Below are 19194 nucleotides of genomic sequence, written 5' to 3'. Positions count from 1 at the left end.
AAACGATCTGGGCATGTCACTCCCCTTCTTAAACAACTCCAGTGGTTGCCTATCGACCTCCGCTCCAAACAAAAACTCCTCCCTCTAGGCTTCAAGGCTCTCCATCACCTTGCCCCTTCCTACCTCTCCTCCCTTCTCTCCTTCTACCGCCCACCCCGCACGCTCCGCTCCTCTGCCGCCCACCTCCTCGCCGTCCCTCGGTCTCGCCTATCCCGCCGTCGACCCCTGGGTCACGTCCTCCCGCGGTCCTGGAACGCCCTCCCTCCTCACCTCCGCCAAACTGATTCTCTTTCCCTCTTCAAAACCTTACTTAAAAATCACCCCCTCCAAGAGGCCTTCCCAGACTGAGCTCCTCTTCCCCCTCTACTCCCTCTGCCATCCCCCCTTTACCTCTCCACAGCTAAAGCCTCATTTTCCCCTTTTCCCTCTGCTCCTTCACCTCTCCCTTCCCATCCCCACAGCACTGTACTCGTCCGCTCAACTGTATATATTTTCGTTACCCTATTTATTTTGTTAATGAATTGTACATCGCCTTGATTCTATTTAGTTGCCATTGTTTTTACGAGATGTTCTTCCCCTTGACGCTGTTTAGTGCCATTGTTCTTGTCTGTCCGTCTCCCCCGATTAGACTGTAAGCCCGTCAAACGGCAGGGACTGTCTCTATCTGTTGCCGACTTGTTCATCCCAAGCGCTTAGTACAGTGCTCTGCACATAGTAAGCGCTCAATAAATACTATTGAATGAATATCCATCTCTCTCAGCGCATCACACCCCACCTAGCCTCACTACCCACTCTACTCACTCTGCATGACCAAATAGGTGCTCTCAACTTCATCCTCTCTAATAATAATAATAAGGATGGCATTTGTTAAGCGCTTACTATGTGCAAAGCATTGTTCTAAGCGCTGGGGAAGATACAAGATCATCAGGTTGTCCCACGTGGAGCTCACAGTCTTAATCCCCATTTTGCAGTTGAGGGAACTGAGGCCCAGAGAAGTGAAGTGACTTTCCCACAGTCACACAGCTGACAAGTGGCAGTCGGAATTTGAACCCATGACCTCGGGCTCTCAAGCCGTGCTCTTTCCACTCAGCCACACTGCTTCAATTCAGTTCACTCCCCTATCCCTTCGTCACTCTCGCACCACTAACCCACAGCCCTGGATCACCTCCACTGTCCATCTCTTTCAATCTTATACTCAAGCCGCTGAGCGCTGCTGGCGAAAGTCTAAACATCAGACCAACCTTGTCCACTTTAAGTTTATCCTTTCTTGCCTTAACTCTGCCTTCTCCTCTGTCAAGCAAAACTGTTTCTCTTCCTTTATTGACACCCTTGCCCATCACCCCCGTCTGCTGTTCTGGACATTTAACTCCCTCCTCAGGCCCCCTGTTACTCACCCTCCCCAGTCCCTCAGCCCCAACGATCTGGCCACCTACTTCATTAGGAAAATCAACACCATCAGATCTGAGTTTCCCCGTCACCCCTCTCCCTCCTCTATCCCCCCCCACCCCCTCTTCTACTTTCCCATCCTTCCACGCAGTATCTTCAGAGAAAATCTCCCTCCTCTTAAGTGACACCTCCTCCAAATTGCACTTCAGACCCCATTCCCTCCCACCTTATAAAAACTCTCGGCCCTTCCCTCCTCCCCTCTTTAACTTCCAACTTCAACCGATCGTTCTCCAATGGCTTCTTCCCCTCTGCCTTCAAACATTCCCACATCTTCCCCATCCTAAAAAAACCCACCTTTGACCCCACTGTCCCCTCCAGTTATTGCCCCATCTCCTTTCTACCCTTCCTTTCCAAACTCCTGGAGTGAGTCATCTACACTCTCTGCCTCGAATTCCTCTCTTCCAACACTCTCCTGGACCCCATCCAATCTAGCTTCCTTCCCCTTCACTCCACTAAAACTGCCCTCTCAAAGGTCACCAGTGATGATTTCCTTCTTGCCAAATCCAACGCCTTCTACTCCATCCTAATCCTCTTCAATCTCTCAGCTGCCTGTGACACTGTCGACCATTCCCTTCTCCTTAACACGTTATCCAACCTTGGCTTCACCGACTCCATCTTCTCCTGGTTCTCCTCAACTCTCTGGCCATTCAGTCTCAGTCTCTGGGCTCCTCCTCCCCCTCCCATCCCCTAACTCTAGGGCTTCCTCAAGGGTCAGTTCTTAGTCCCCTTCTGTTTTTCATCTATACTCACTCCCTTGGTGAACTCATTCACTCCCACGGTTTCAACTGTCATCACTACACAGATGACATCTACATGTCCCCTGTTCTCTCTCCCTCCCTCCAGGCTCATATCTCCTTCTGCCTTCAGGATATCTCCACCTGGATGTCCTCCCTCCACCTAAAACTCAGCATGTCCAAGACTGAGCTCCTTATCTTCCCTCCCAAACTCTGTCCTCTCCTTGACTTTCCCATCACGGTGGACAGCACTACCTTCCTTCCCGTCTCAAAAGCCCGCAACCTTGGTGTCATCCTTGAATCTGTTCTCTCATTCACCCCACATATCCAATCTGTCACCAAAACCTGCCAGTTTCATCTTCACAACATTGCCAAGATCTGCCCTTTTCTCTCCAAACAAACCTCCATCATGTTAGTACAGTCATTCATCATATCCTGGCTGGATTACTGCATCAGGATTCTTTCCTATCTCCCAACCTCCTGTCTCTCCCCACATCAGTCTAGACTTCACTCAGCTGTCCAGATTTCTACAGAAAATGCTCTGGGCATGTCACCCCTCTCCTCAAAAATCTCTTATCAACCTCCGTATCAAGCAAAAATTCCTCACTATTGGTTTCAAAGCTCTCCATCATCTTGCCCCCTACTGCACCTCCCTTCTCTACTTCTACAGCTCACACCGCACACTCTGCTCCTCTGCCACTAACCTCCTCACTGTGCCTCGTTCTCACCTGTCCCACTGTCAACCCCTGGAACACATCCTATCCCTGGCCTGGAATGCTCTCCCTCCTCAAATCTGCCTAACTAGCACACTTCCCCCCTTCAAAGCCCTACTGAAAGCTCGCCTCCTCCAAGAGGCCTTCCCAGGCTAAGCCCCCCTTTTCCTCTGCTCCCCCTCTCCTCCCCATAGCCCTGACTCACTCCCTCTGCTCTACCCCTTCCCCCGCCCCACGGCACTTGTGTCTATATGCACATATTTATAATTCTATTTATTTGTATTAATGATGTGTATATATCTACAATTCTTTTTATTTATAATGATGCTACTGATGCCCGTTTACTTGTTTTGATGACTTTCTCCTCCCTTCTAGACTGTGAGCCTGTGGTGGGCAGGAGTTTTCCTATTTGTTGCTGAATTGTACTTTTCAAGCGCTTAGTACAGTGCTCTGCACACAGTAAGTACTCAATAAATATGATTGAGTGAATGAATGAATTAGCTTTACCATCCAGCCTCCCTTCCTGCTGGTGTCCAGTAACTGCCTTTCTACAGGCATCCTGAAGTGATCCAGCACTTAGAACGGTGTTTGACAAATAGGAAGCACTTAAAAAATACCACTGTTATTATTATTCTGGCCCACGGAGCCATCCAGCATCTGGCCAGTGCTGAGGGTTTGACAGCTGTGGGTGGATAGATATTTCCCAGGCCAGTGGGAATTGCAAGGATTGCAGCACTGGAATTCCCTTTCTCTTCTCAACACTAATCTAGTCTGGAAGCTTTTTGTGGGTTTTTGTGCTGTATTGTACTCCCTAGTCACCAACCCCTGAATCCACCATTACTTGGGCATACCACAATCAAGATGATGCCCCCTAAAACCTAGCTGTTCTAAGAGATACCCAGTGAAGCTGAGAAGATGAGAAGAATCAGGAAAAGTCCCAGAGGGTCACAGGCCTGAACACAATCCATGTGCATCACACAGCATAAGAAGCAGCATGGTATAATAGTTAGAGCGAGGGCCTAACTAACTTAAAAGTCTAAGTCAGAATCAAGGAACTCATTGGCTATGTGCTGAGATTGAATGTTTTTTTTTTCAGTACATGCCAAGAGGGTAGTGTGGAATGTACTGTTGATTAAAGCTTAGGCATAAATTGGGCAAAAATCTCTCATGGTCACCACTCCATTAACTGTCATGTGGTAAAACAGCTGTAGATACACTCTGCCAAGGGTGCAATCGGCAAAGGAGTGAAGCAGCATGGCCTAGTGTAAAGAGCACGGCCTGGGCGTCAGAGAAGCTGAGTTCTCATCCCAGCTCAGTCACTTTTCTTTATATGATCTTGGACAAGTCACTTAACTTCTCTGGACCTCAGTTACCTCATCTGTAAAATGGGGAGTAAAATGGGGATTAAGACTGTGAGCCCCATGTGGGGCATGAATTGAGTCCAATCTGATTATCTTGTACCTACCCCAGAGTTTAGTACAGTGCCTGGCACATAGTAAGTGCTTAAGAAATAGCATTAAAAAAAAGAGGGGAGCTAGGGCTGGTTGTCTCTACACCTTTCATCCCTGAAAGACTCCAAACTCCAGGACCTACTTTTTCTCCATCTGCCACTTCTACAAATAATGCCAGAGCTTTCCCATTGTAACTCATCTATTTGCATCTGATAATCACTTAGAAAGAAAGTCTGGGGTATACACTATCAACTCACAGGTTGTTTAAGCAAGTATTGGCTCCAGGCCAGGATTCTCCAGGTTTTGACATTTTTTGTTAATGAAATGACTCCCTTTCAAATGAATGATTTGCATCAGACTCAGAAAAGTTCCAACCATAGTTTTTTTTCAACTCAGGGCCCAACTCTATCAAAAATTACCCTGCTCACTGCCCTCTCCCCAGGCCCAGTCCACTCTTCCCCACTCCACTCTGAAAAAGAATTTCTTTATTTAGGAGTTAAAGAGCAAACAGGATTTAAATTAACCGTTAAGAAACAGATGGTAAAAACAGATGGTAATGATGTTGAAAGGCAACCGTTAAATGGTTGGTTTTTATTTTATCATAGCAAGATAATTTATTGCAATTGTAAAGTATCATTATTATACATCTATTATCTTCCTTTAGTGTTTCAGTACCGGTTCATCACGTGATTTTAAGAACTATGAATAATCATATACATCTAGAACCATCTTCTGAAACTTTAAGGATATTCTAGAATGCCTGAGAAATTCATGACAAAGGAGCCTATCCTTTTCACTTGAAACTGTGGTATTTGTTAATCACTTACTATGTGCCGGGCACTGTACTAAGCACTGGGGTGGATATGAGCAAATCAGGTTGGACACAATTCCTGTTCCACATATGACTCACAGTTTCAGTCCTCATTTTACAGATGAGATAACTGAGAAACAGAGAAGTGAGATTACTTGCCCAAGGTCACACAGCAGACACGTGTCAGAACCAGGATTAGAACCCATGACCTTCTGAATCCCAGGCCTGTGCTCAATCCACTATACCATGCTGCCCACTTTTTCTGAAATAGAATAACACAACTCTTTTTTCTAATTCACTTTCATTATTCATTCTCCTCTCCATACAAAGATTACAAACAAGTGCTTAGTACAGTTCTTTGCATACAGTAAATGCTCAATAAGTATGATTAAATGTATTAATTTTCATTCATTCAATCGTATTTATTGAGGGTTTACTGTTGATATTTATGTCACTGTGAATGATTTAAGTGGTAGATTAGCAGGACTTTTAGTGTAGGAACAATATTTATTAAGCATGTGTCATTTGCAGAGCCCTGTAGTAAGTAGTAGGGTAGAAAGGTACCCAGAGAAAAATAGACATTCATTCATTCATTTAATAGTATTTATTGAACGCTTACTATGTGCAGAGCACTGTACAAAGCACTTGGAATGTACAATTCGGCAACAGATAGAGACAATCCCTGCTCAATGATGGGCTCACAGTCTAATCGGGGGAGACAGACAGCAGAGCAAAACAGAACGAAACAAAAACAAGACAACATTATCACAATAAATAGATTCAAGGGGCTGTACTCCTCATTAATAAAATTAATAGGGTAATAAATAATATGTACTAATGACCCCAGTGCTGAGGGAAGGGGAGGGGGGAGCAGGAGGAGCAGAAGGTGGGATGGGGAGGGAAGGGGGAGCAGAGGGAAACGGGGCTCAGCTGCGGAGAGGTGAAGGGGGAAAGGGTAGGAGCAGAGGATGGAGGGTGAGCAGAGGGAAAAGGGGAGAGCTCAGTCTGGGAAGGCCTCTTGGAGGAGCTGAGCTCTCAGTAGGGCTTTGAAGAGGGGAAGAGAGTTAGTTTGGCTGAAGTGAGGAGGGAGGGCATTCCAGGACAGCGGTAGGACGTGGGCCAGGGGTCGACGGCGGGATAGGTGTGAACGGGGAACCGTGAGGAGGCGAGTGGCAGAGGATCGGAGTGTGCGGGGTGGGCAATAGAAAGAGAGAAGGGAGGTGAGGATGGAGAGGGCAAGGTGATGTTCACAACCTTAAAAATGAGAGGAATAGGGGATTTGTGATAGATACCACTCCTCAGAGGAGCACAGTGTAGAAAACACCTAGCAGCTCATTCCATTCCAAGTGACTGTTCTCTCTCCTTCTTGGCAGGTCTCCACACATGATAGAGAAGCAGTGTGACCTAGTGGATAGAGCATGAGTCTTGGAGTCAGAAGGCCCTGGGTTCTAATCCTGGCTCTGCTACATGTTTGCTGGGTGACATTGGGCACGTCACTTCATTTCTCTGGGCCTCAGTTACCTCTGTAAAATGGGGATTAAGAGTGTGAACTCCATGTGGGACAGGGACTGTGCCCAACCCACTTAATTTGTATCTACCCCAGGGCTTAGAACAGTGCTTGACCCATTGTAAGTGCTTGACAAGTATCATATCTGCAGGTTCAGGCATTGAGCCTGTGTTACCTACAAATCTGGTCTTTTATAGTTTCGGTCCCTTCTCCCGGCAGTCTTGCCAGCACAAGTCCTATGTAGTCTTCCATTGGTTGCTGGGCCATCAATCCGTTCCTGCAGCCAATCAGTGGTTGCCCCCATCAGAGTTTGCTCCTCCTGGTGGGGCATATTGGGACCCGCCATCTTGGCTTTCCTTCTACCATGGGTCCAGGGTCCAGGGCTTGAGTTCTGGGTGAAGACAAGAAATGTGTGAGTTTGGGAGTAGTGGGAGAAGAGTGACGATAAGTGGCAGGGAGAGGATGAATGAGTGCCTTGAAGCTGATGAGGCTGATATGAAGAAGATTGGTTGGAGGGTTTTGACAATTGTGCCTCAGTCTCACCTGTCTCCCTGCCAACCCCTGGCTCATGTCCCACCTCTGGCCTGGAACACTCTCCTTCCTCAAATCTGCCAGACAGTTATTCTCCCTCCCCCTTCAAAACTTTACTGAAGGCACATCTCCTCCAAGAGTCTGAGCCCACTTTTCCTTATCTCCCACTTCCTTCTGCATCATCCTGACTAGTCCCTTTGCTCTTCCCCCTCTCCCAGCCCCACAGCACTTATTGTATATATCTGTAATTTTATTTATTCGTATTGATGTCTGTTCATTTGTACTGATATCTGTCTTCCCCTCTCTAGCCTATGAGCTTACTGTGGACAGGGATTGTCACTCTATTGTTGTATTGTACTTTCCCAAGCCCTAGTACAGTGCTCTGCACACAGTAAGTGCTTTATAAATACAATTGAATGAATGAATGAATGATTTTGTATCTACCCAGTACTTAATACAATGCTTGGCACATAATAAGCACTTAAATAGTATTATTATTTCTAGGAAGAACCAGTAGAATGAATATGAGAGTTGGCTGTAGATTAAACCTGAAAGAATATAGGAATGTGAGAAAAGGATTTAAGAAACACAACCAAAAGCACCAGGGAATGGAGGGACCATGTGGAACCAGAACTGGAGATAAAAATATAGGCAGGGGAGTCTTTCTCTTCTAAAGTTATTTGTTAAGTGCCTACTTTGTGCCAGCCACCATACTAAGCGTTGGAAGTGATACAGGCTGACACAGTCCCTGTTCCAAATAGAGCTCTCAATCTTAATTCCCGTTTTACAGATGAGGGAATTGAGGCACAGAGAAGTTAAGTGACTTGCCTAAGGTTACACAGCAGACAAGTGGCAGAGCTGGCATTAGAACCCAGGTCCTCTGACTCTCAGACCTGTCTTCTTTCCCCTAGGCCAAGCTGCCTTTCTGGATCGTATGTGACTTTACATGGGATCCCCACCTCAGGGGCTTCTTATGCTGTCAATTCCAATCAATCAATCAATGATATTTATTGTGTTCAAACTGATTATCTTGGATTTACCTCAGTGTTTAGAACAGTGCTTGGCACAAAATAAGTGCTTAACAAATACTCTAATTAAATGTCATAATTAAGGCTCCTCACCAACCCTCATCTTACACATCAGCCCTCTTCATTCACTACTCTCCAACTTGCTCTTTTTGTTCCTCTCAGGTCAAGCTTCTAGCTGTACTTCACTTTTGATCAATGGTATTTATTGAGCAGTTTCTGGGTGCAGAGCACTGTACAAAGAAGTGCTTGGGAGAGTACAATACAACAGAGTTGGTAGATACATTCCCTGCCCACAATGAGTTTAAAGTCTAGAGGAAAGGACAAAGGATAGAAGATATAGCTGATTTCAAAGAAATCCTTCCTACTCAAGAAGCATATTTCTCCTTTAGACTGGTGACCCTACATATTTTTGTGTTTAGGTATAGATTACTGTTCTTCACATGCTTTCTACCAAATTCATAGAGAAGCAGCATGGCTCAGTGTAAAGAACACGGGCTGGGGAGTCATGGGTTCAAATCCCAGCTACGCCACTTGTCAGCTGGGTGGTGACTTTGGGCAAGTCACTTAACTTCTCTGTGCCTCATTACCTCATCTGTAAAATGGGGATTAAGACTGTGAACCTCATGTGGGACAACCTGGTCACCGTGTATCCTCCCCAGCACTTAGAATAGTGCTTTGCACATAGTAAGTACTTAACAAATGCCATCATTATTATTATTATGACCAGGCTGGCCACTTGCCCTCATTTGATTGCCCCTCTGAAAAGGAAGTACACACACCTTCAGAAATACTCTACTCAGATAAATCGAAAAGACACCACTAAATGAATAACTTTGAGAGCTCTGTCTGAGGAAATTCATTTGCATACTCTTAACTGACTTCACATCTGTGGATTCAAGAGGTCTCAAACACATCCTGTCGTTTAAACACTGAAACAGTTTCAAAATCTCCGTTCAGTACTGTTACTTTCATGTGATATTTGTTAACCTCTTCCTATGTACCAGGCACTGAACTAAGTGTTGGGGTAGATTGAGCTGATCAGGTTGTACACAGTCTATGAACTGCATGGGACCCGCAGTCTTTAATCCCCATTTCACAGATAAGGTAATGGAGGCACTGAGAAGTTAAGTGACTTGCCCGAAGTCACACAAAAGACAAGTGGCAGAGTCAGGATTAGAACCTAAGTTCTTTGACTCCCAGGCCCATGTTCTTTCCATAGTGATTATCAGCTACTGAAGAATAGATTGTCTTGTTGTGAACACTCACTCCCAGAATCACAGAATGGCTTCAGATGATAATGTAGCACAGTGGACTTGATCTTTGCATTCTGTCAGGGACAGAATCCTGGCTTGGAGCCACACCAAGACCCGTCTGTGGTTTCCACAGACCATTCGATAGATTTCAACACCATCAGGCGGCACAGATTCTGGGAGCAGCTTAGCCAATTTGGCCATCTTGAAAAATCTGTTAAGATTCGGAGGTCATTTCAAGATGGCAAGGCTGGGCGGGGGGAGCCATAGATGCTCTGTCTGATCCACCCCGTCTTCGATGGGGCAAAACTAGGATGCAGAGTGGGCTAGACTGTAAGCTTATTGTGGACAAGGAACATACTCTCCAAAGTGCTTAGTATAGTGCTCTGCACACAGTAAGGATTCACTAAAAACCATTGATTGATTGAGTGATTATTCCACACAGCCATGCTGGAAGATGCAGAGAGATTCTGTAGCAGGTATTACAATATAATATTGCTCCTCGGGGCAATTCTTCCAACTCACCAGACTCTGAGCGTCATCCAAAGTCCTTGAGGCAGTCACTGAAGAATGACTGTACTAACATTACCACAACCTAGAAGAAAACATAAGAAGACATGATGATTAACCTCTTTGCTGAATCTGCCAGGCACCAGGTAAGCTATACACACATCTCCAAATTTGTGTTCTGTTATCAAGACAGCACACTGATTGCTGATGTAACAGTAGGCACTGGAGTAGAAAATGGAATCACTAAAGTCAGTCATTTGGGAAGCTGTCAAATGGAATGTTGAAGCCAAAAAACATTAGGGTCTAGGCTGAACGAAATGTCTTCAGAGCTGGGGGTGCTGTCCAAACTTCTTAATGGCCCTGAGACCTGGACTCTCACAATCCTTCCACAATTCTATCACTGTCATTTTGGGATGTCTTTCAACATCAACTTGCAAGGAGGGATTGAAAGCACTGATGTCCTAGAGTGGAATCAGTCTGTCCTAGTTACACTCACTTCATCATAGCTGTACTAGGTAGGATCTGAGAGGAGAATAGAAGGTGGGACCAGAGAGGAGAATGGGAGGAAGGATTTTAGAGAACACACCACAGTAGGAGACCTAAACAACTGCTGTAGAGAGTGGGCTCAAGCTGGAAAACCACAGCAAGGGGGACAGAGGATGTTTTAAGGACAGAATAGAACAAAACCTCAGCCGATGCTGAAAACTGGGAGTCAAATGCTGCTGTTAGATCAGCATGGCACACTGTAATGAAGAAAGCAGCTGCTCTTTTCACAGTGTGTTCAGAACTGTGGATCCCCCACTTGGCTTATCAGCCTCATCTACACCCTGTAGGTAAATTTGATCAAAAGTGGTGTTTTCTTTGAATATGAAGGGTATAAGCATATATACCCTTGCTTACTGTGTGCAGAGCCCTGGGTAAGATTATTGGAAATGCTTTTTAATCACTTGTCACTGAAAAACCTGCGATCACTTTAGTTTGCTTTGTTACTGCTATAGTTGTTCAATTTTACTCCTTTTATCTATTAAAAGTAGTGTAGTGATCAGTGTCCCTGCTGTCCCCCGGATTTGTTCTGTGACCACAGAAGGGGACCACACTGGCAGCTAAAGAGACAGCTGTGATTCCCACAGTGAAGACGGTTAAGGTCTAAGGTTGGTGGTCTTGTATGATTTCAGGAAAGTTGTAAACCACTTAGTCTCAGGGTACTGGGGGCAGTGGCTAAGTCACCTCTAGATTTCTGAATCTGTGGCTTCTTGTCCCCCCGTAGCTTGGTGGAGCCCCATTTGCTGACCTGTTGGGCAGGAGAGCCCATCTATTTGAACTATTATTTCACTGATTCTAAGACTCAGCCCTCTTTCCTGCTGCTGCAGGTTTTCAGCGTCTGATGCTCTGCTGGTCCCTGAGATGAGTTCACACCCAGGAAACAGCTTACACTCAGGCCCCATGCTGAAAGGGAGGCGGAAAGCCGACATTTCATGGGCCAGGGGTGTTAGAAAGAGCGGAACTGGCTGCTGCTGCAGCTTTGGCAGCAGCTCCTGGAGGCTAAAGGACAGAGACAGCCCCACCAGAACTAGGATGAATCCTGAGGACTGAACCTCACCTCCACTGCTGATGCTCTGCAGTTCTAAGTAAGTTTCTGGACACTGAAGCTCAGCTTTGTAGCTATTTAAAGATTTGAATTTCAAAGCTGAAGGGAGGCCATAAGCTTGGTTCCTGTGATGAAAAAGGACAAGTTTCCTTGCTGGAGTGATGACTCTGAGGACAGTCTTCCTGGGGTTCAAGTGGAGCTGTTGTTCCCCCATCTATCGGGGGAGGGGAGCAGCAGGCGGAAAGGATCCCTCCACCCCCCAGGGCCCCCGCACTCAGAGCCACATGGCTCTGGCCATTGCAGGATGCCTGGGCTGACCCCAGCTGGGCCACTTCAGTCCACAAATGACCAGTGCTCTCGGGGAGGGACCATGGACCTGGCAGGAGACTAAGAGGAGGAGCAGGGAGAGAGCCTGGGGAGTGGGTGGGTGCCGGGATCACTGAGCACCAAGACTTACCATGCCAGGCTGCTCTATTGGTTTTGGACCACTGCCAAGACTGGGCTGATTGTGCCATCTTCGGCTCTCTGGGCCCCTCCCCTCCTCCATGTCCCCTCCAGCACCTCCTCCATCCTCCAGCCCTCTGCTTCATAGTCTTTTCCAATCAATCAATCAATGTTGGATGAAGCGCTTACTGTGTGCAGAGCCCTGGGTAAGAGCTTGGGGAGTACAATAGGATCCCTGCCCGCCAGGAAAGGCAGTACCCCAGAAAGTGGGAGAGCAGAGCTCCTTGCCAATGGATTCTTGCTGGATGGTCTGGGGAGCAGAGGACACCAGGGGCAGAAAGTGAGCACTCTTCTACAAGCCTCGTGCTTGGACCAGCTCCAACTATGCCCAGGTTGGTGAGGGGAAGGGTGCTAGGCAGGTGTTTGGTAGAGGGGCAGGGGGGATCTTGGGCTAGAGCTGGCTGTTCCCTGCCCTCCCTCCCCACTGCCCTCCCCGCCCAGTTGAGGTCTTCCCCAAGTACTTGTAGTGGGGAGAACAACCAAGTACTTGGGGTCCCCATGCAGGAAAAGGCCCACATATGGGCTCCTTGCCAGGCCAGAGGTCATGCCTACCTGGCTTCTCTGATGCACACCTGCTTTCACCCAGCAGTGCCAGCTGTTCATCCTGGGCCCTGGATGGTTTTGTTTAAATAGGAAAAATGTTCACATTCAGACTCAATGTGAAATCATAAACCACCCCTTCATTGAGAAAAAGGCAAATAATAAAACAACACGAAAGTGGAAGTAGGAGATGAGTGCCATATGGTAGAAATCTCCAGAACCAGGGTCTCTGATAACATGAGAATTTTTTATGGTACTTGTTCAACATTTACTTCATGTCAAGCATTTTTCTAAGCACTGGGGTGTATACAAGTTAATCAGGTCAAAGACAGTCCTTGTTCTAGATGAGGCTCACAGTCTGAGTAGGAAGGAGTAGGATTTAGTCCCTATTTCACAGATCAGGAAATGGAGGCACAGAGAAGTTAAGTGACTTGCACAAGGTCACAAAGCAGACAGGTGGAGGAGCTGGGATTGGAAACTAGTCTTCTGACTCCCAGGCCCATGCTCTTTCCACTAGGCCATACTGCTTCTCTCTCTTCCTCCTCCTAAATCATCACTCCCTCCCACCCGCTATTTCCTTCCCACCCCCCACCTCTCTCCCTGTAACCTTCCCCCCAACTGCTCGATCAATCAGTGGTATTTACTGAGAGCTTACTGTGTGCAGAGCACTGTACCCAGCACTTGGGAAACTACAATTCAACAGAGTTGGTAGATGCAACCCCTGCCCAAAAGGAGCTTACTCTGCTCTTCTTCTTCCCACCCATTTTCTACTGAGATCTTTCCTTTTATTCCTGCTTCTTGCTAACTTGTTTCCTCTGGATCCTTTTCCTTTTCTCCTTTCAGTTTTCCTTCTCCACTTATCTTGCTCCTTGTTCTGTTTTGTGGGTTTTCTCCTTTCTATTGCCTTTCTCTGCATCGTTTCCTCTTGCAATGCGCCATTTGCATTTTGCTCCTTTTCACATTCCTGTGTCCTCCATCCTGTCTTTGTTTCGCCTGCCAATTCTTGAGGGTCCTTTACCCTCTCCATTCTGTTTTCTCCCTTCTCCCCCCTTGGCCACCAGAATCAGTCCTGCAGCCAACTGGAACTTCTACAGCAGAAGTAGGTCCTGAGGAGAGAGACAGAGAAAGGGAGAAGAGAAAGAAGACAGAAGCAGAGATGAGAAAGTTTCCCTGGACCTCAGGCTCACATGGAACTTTCTGGTTGACTTCCTAGCTAGTGGTGCCAACTGACCCAAGAATGTAGGTGATGTGGGGACGTACTTGTGGGGCCTAGCTTGTGTTGGCGGGGCACAGTCCTGACTGCTGGGCTGCCTTGTTGGCATCCGGGAAGAGAGAGGACTGCCTAAGCAAAGTCAATTTGAGAATGGAAGAATATGGAACTGGAAGTAGGGAGAGCCTTCATGATAACCACTTTCTCTGTTTTTGAGTTGTCTCCTGAAAAAAACAACTCTGGGCTAATACTGGTTGGGAGCTGCCCTAAGCTCCTGAGAAAACTATAACTCCCAGCCCTAAATCTTTCCCCTCCTGGCCTAGCTCCCGAATGGCTAAATAGAGAGTGTCAAGAATGGCTAAGCGAAGATCCTTGGGGATCCTGAAAAAATCTGAACAGGCCTCCTTGGGCCTTTCCAAAGCAACTCTGAGGTCAGAGCCACTTGAGAGAGAGTGGTTGAAAGGGCTCTTCCCACAGCAGGAGCTCAGTAAGTACTTTTGCAGGAGATGTGTGTGTATGTGTGTGTGTTTTTGTGTGTATGTATGTCCTTCATCCTTGAGAAAAGTTCCATGATAGTGAAATTTGCCTATGGCCAGTGTGGGTCCCTCATTCCCACTTGCATTGTGCACACCTCAAAATGTTTTGTGCTGACATGATTGTTTATAATTGACTCTGGCACTCTTTCCCCTTTTCCCCCCTTATCTCACATGCATAAGAAGCTTCTGCTCAAACAGAGGCATTTCTTCCTTGTCAGCAGTGCACCGAGCTGGGCAGACTGCAGCACTGCCTGAGGTCTTGTCTTACTCTATCACTGAAACATTTCTCCGTCTTCCTTGGTTTTGATTTCTGGATTTTCAATTATCATACAGCAGCTGGTTGGACACTCTTCTGGGGTCCTGTAGTTGGTCTAGTGATTAGAGGACTGTGTTGCAAGGCAGGCCTACTTTCAACGCAGTGGTTGTGTAGCGAGGGTGAGCTTGGAGTGTATCAGAGAAGTACAACAGTAATGTTGGTTAAAAGCATACTGTGTGCACAGCTCTGCACTAAGCATTGCGTAGATACAATACAATCTGATCAGACACAGTCCCTCTCCAACATAAAGCTCATAGTATAAGGGAAAGGGAGAACTGAGGATGAAACTGAATCACAGAGAAGTTAAATGACTTGCACAAGATCACACAGCAGGCAAGTGGAGGGGCTAGGATTACAACCCAGCCATCCTGACTTTCAGTCCTGTAGGTCACATTGCTTTTCTCTGATGATGGTCCAGCCATAATTCTGCTCCACACATGGCCGCTATGATCTGTACATTTTTGAGATTGTTTTGCTTCATTATGGTAGAATGAGTTAAATGCCACTTTAGATATTGGACGTGCTTTCTTTTTGTTTGGCAGGCAGAAGAAGGTACTTGGTGCATTCTCTCAGGAGACCATCACTGATGGCCAATCCCTTGTGGTCCCTAGTGACATTTTTCTAGTGGATGGACTTTGGTTCTAATTTCAGTGATAAAATTGTCCATCATAATTAGTTTATCCAATTTTGATACTCTTGCAATGAATTTGTTTAGAGCTTTGTATTAACAATACTTTTCTTCACCGCGGTCAGTTATTATGCAGGCATATGCCCTTCTAATGGTGGTCACCTTTCTTTGTGGGTAAATTTGGAAGGACTGATATTGGTGACTGTCAGATTGCAAATCCAATCACTCAATACCTCAATAGCTGTTATTCTGAGAAAGAATCTCCAGAAGAAGGTGCTTTCAGTTGCCTACCTGTGTGAGCTGCCTTTCATCAGGTCTTGATTAATGTTTGCATGATTGCCTCCATCTCTGGCTGGTTCATGTCTAAAACTCTTTCTCTACTAGGCCAATAACTGTTTTCATTATGGCATTGCATCCTGATGCGAAGCAGCGTGGCTCAGTGGAAAGAGCCCGGGCTTGGAAGTCAGAGGTCATGGGTTATAATCCCGACTCTGCCACTTGTCAGCTATGTGACTTTGGGCAAGTCACTTAACTTCTCTGGGCCTCAGTTACCTCATCTGTAAAATGGGGATGAAGACTGTGAGCCCCATGAGGGGCTCTCTCCCACATTCCCTAGCCAATCCCACTGATCACCTTGTATCCCCGCAGCACTTAGAAGAGTGCTTTGCACGTAGTAAGTGCTTAACGAATACCAACATTATTATAATTATTATACTATTCTCTTAATATAATTTTTTTTCTGTTATTGATTTTTGCATCACAAGTGTTCAGGTCACTATGATGAATTAATTTGTTTGGGGCAAGCAATTTTTAGGGACACATCTCTCATCCACATTCTCATCAGGGGTAAGCAGTGTGCCCAACAACAGAACTGCTCAGACATCCAGGGTACTGTTAGTTGCTGCAGCTGACTGTTCAGTGACCAAGCGACTGATGACATCTCGGACCTGGACCTTGGTGCAAGGATGATGATCTCATGACTGGGACAGCTTGAGCTTGATTTTTTTTTCAATTGGCAGTTTTGATTGTGTAGAGCCATCCACACTCTTTTACCCAATCCCCCTGTGGACAACAGCATACACTGTGAGATGGTTGTTTAGGGAATGGGATGCGGTCACGGACCAGCATATCTGTGTGCACCTCCTATAGCAGGCTTTGACCTCGTTGGTCTCTGCACTGTGACTGAGTCACTCACACCCACCCTATAAATCTTTGAGGTCTTTACCGGGGGACCAGTTGCCGTCTGTTGTTCGGGAGCAGCATATCTGTCCCTCCACTCAAACCAAGCTCACCGTGCCCTCATCCGCTCCGATCACCGATGCTGAGGGAAGCACTCCCATCTGCTGGACCAATCAGTGCGGTCTTCACTGGGAAGTCAGGTGTGGCCCATGGTGGTGGAACAGGATAGCTCTGTCAGCTAATTAACAGTAGAATCCCAGTGATGGAAGATAGATGGATGGATGCTGGAAAGATGCCTGAGACTCCTGCAGGAATGGGTATTGGGGCTTTTTCCACTCGGTGTTCAATAGGTTAGGTGGAGATGAAATTTAACTGATTTCATCAAATTATAATGGCCTCATTCTTCTCATTGCCACGAGCTACCAGCAGCTTGTCTCCATGAATTCCCAGAATGACTCTCTCCCACATTCCCTAGCCAATCCCACTTCGCCATACCTCATTCTCTAAACTCACCCTTCCCACATGGGGCTCACAGTCTTAATCCCCATTTTACAGATGAGGTAACAGAGACACAGAGAAGTTAAGTGACTTGCTCACAGTCACACAGCTGACAAGTGGCAGAGCCAGGGTTCAAACCCATGACCTCTGACTCCTAAGCCCGTGTTCTTTCCACTGAGTCACACTGACATCTTACCTGATGGTTTCAATTTTCTTAATAATGTACATGACAGAGACTCAATACCCATTCCAGCAGGAGTCATGAACATCTTTCCAGCATTCAGGTCATCATTCTTGTCTTTCCTGTCTCTGACCTCTTTCTCACATCTTTCTCCCTACCTGGAATTCCCTCCCACTTTAGATCTGACACACCACAGCCTTCCTCATTTTCAAAGCCCTTCTGAGGTTACATCTCTTTCAGGAAGTCCTGCCCCAATTAATCTCTAATCTCCCCAACTGCCAAATCAGCCCTCCTGCACCACTTAAACCCCCAAAACAATCCCAGAAGCATTTACGAACATATGTTATATCCTCTATTACTTGCTCCTGTCTATTAATTTAAATGTCTATTTCCAGGGCTAGATTGGCAACTCCTCAAGGGCAGGGATCATGTATTCTATTCTATTGTATTCTCCCAGGTGTGTAATACAGCCCCCTCCCCGGCCCCCACAGAGTAGACACTAAATACAGTTGATTGAATGATTGATTCTTCTGTCCACTCTATTTGTGTCATGCGTATGGCGTTTGTTGTGGTACTCCACAGTAAGCTTCTCATTGTGGACAGGGGATGTGTCTGTTTATTGTTGTTTTGTACTCTCCCAAGCGCTTAATACAGTGTTCTGCACACAGTAGGTGCTAAACAAATATGACTGAATGAATTAATGAATGAAAGTTTCTTCTGCTTTTGTGCTCAAGCCATGGAGTGCTGCTGAGGAAATCCAGGCATTGACTGACCTCGTCCATCTCAAACTCATCCTCACCTACTATAGCTCTGCCCTCTCCTCTGCCTAGCAACAATAGTTCTCCATCCTTATTGATTGCCATGCCCATTCCCTGCACCAGCTGTTTCAGACATCTAACTCCCTCCTCAAGCCCCCTGACTCTCCACCACCCCAATCCCCACAATAACCTGGCCACCTGTTTCATCAATAAAATTGAAACCACCATGATCGGATCTCCCTAAAATCTCTCCTGGGCCTCTCTTGTCCCAATCTCCTCCTGCTTCCTTTACCATCTCCCATCTTTCCCAGAAGTATCGAGGAGACCTCCCCTTCCTCTTAAAATCTACCCCCTCTACCTATGCCTCCAATCTGCATCCTTCTTACTATTAAAATATTTGCCCTCTACTTTTATTCCCTGCCTCATTGCCATCTTCAACCATTCACCTTCCAAGCCAATATTTTTTAATATAACCTTGTATCCCCCATCCTACAAAAGCCTTCCATTGACCTCACAGCCACCTCCAATCATCACTGCATCTCTTTTCTACCTCTACTTTCCTGAATGAGTTGTTTACAATGGCTGCTGCCACTTCCTGCTCTCCATCTCCCTTCTCAACTCTGTGCAATCTGGCTTCCTGCTCCTCCACTCCATGGAAACTGCCCTCTCTAGGGTCATCAGTGACCTCTTGCCAAATTCAACAGCCTCTAGTCCATCCTAATTCTCCTCGACCTCTCAGCTTCCTTCCACATTGTGGACCACCTCCTTGTCCTGGAAAAATTATCTAACCTTGCCTTCATTGACACTGTCCTCTCCTGGTTCTCTTATCTCTCTGACTACTCCTTCTCAATCTCTTTCACAGGGTCCTTCTCTGCCTCCCGTTCTCTAACTGTGGGAGTCCCTCAAGGATCAGTTTTGGGTCCCCTTCTCTTCTTCATCTACATTTTCATCTACACCTACTCCCTTGGAGAATTAATTTGCTCCCACGGCTTCAACTACATACATGGATGCTCCCCTTGAGCTCAATAAATCAGCTGTTGCCTGGCCAGCTCTACAAAGGCCTCCTCTCATCTGTTCTGAACACCCTCTAGCCCATCCCTGGGCTGATGGTCATGGGGCACCAGAGTTCCCAGCAGGTATTTCCTTAATCCACGAGGACCCTAGCTGTTTCCTCTTGTATTCCCAGCTGATGTCTTCAGATTCCAAGAGATCTCCCCCTGACCTGGACACCATTTATTTCTCTTTTGCCAAACCCCCGACCTCGGTGACTGCTTC

Source organism: Ornithorhynchus anatinus, chromosome 17, assembly GCF_004115215.2.
Source record: "Ornithorhynchus anatinus isolate Pmale09 chromosome 17, mOrnAna1.pri.v4, whole genome shotgun sequence".
In the NCBI taxonomy this organism is placed as follows: Eukaryota; Metazoa; Chordata; class Mammalia; order Monotremata; family Ornithorhynchidae; genus Ornithorhynchus; species Ornithorhynchus anatinus.
This window is presented reverse-complemented; position numbering follows the sequence as displayed.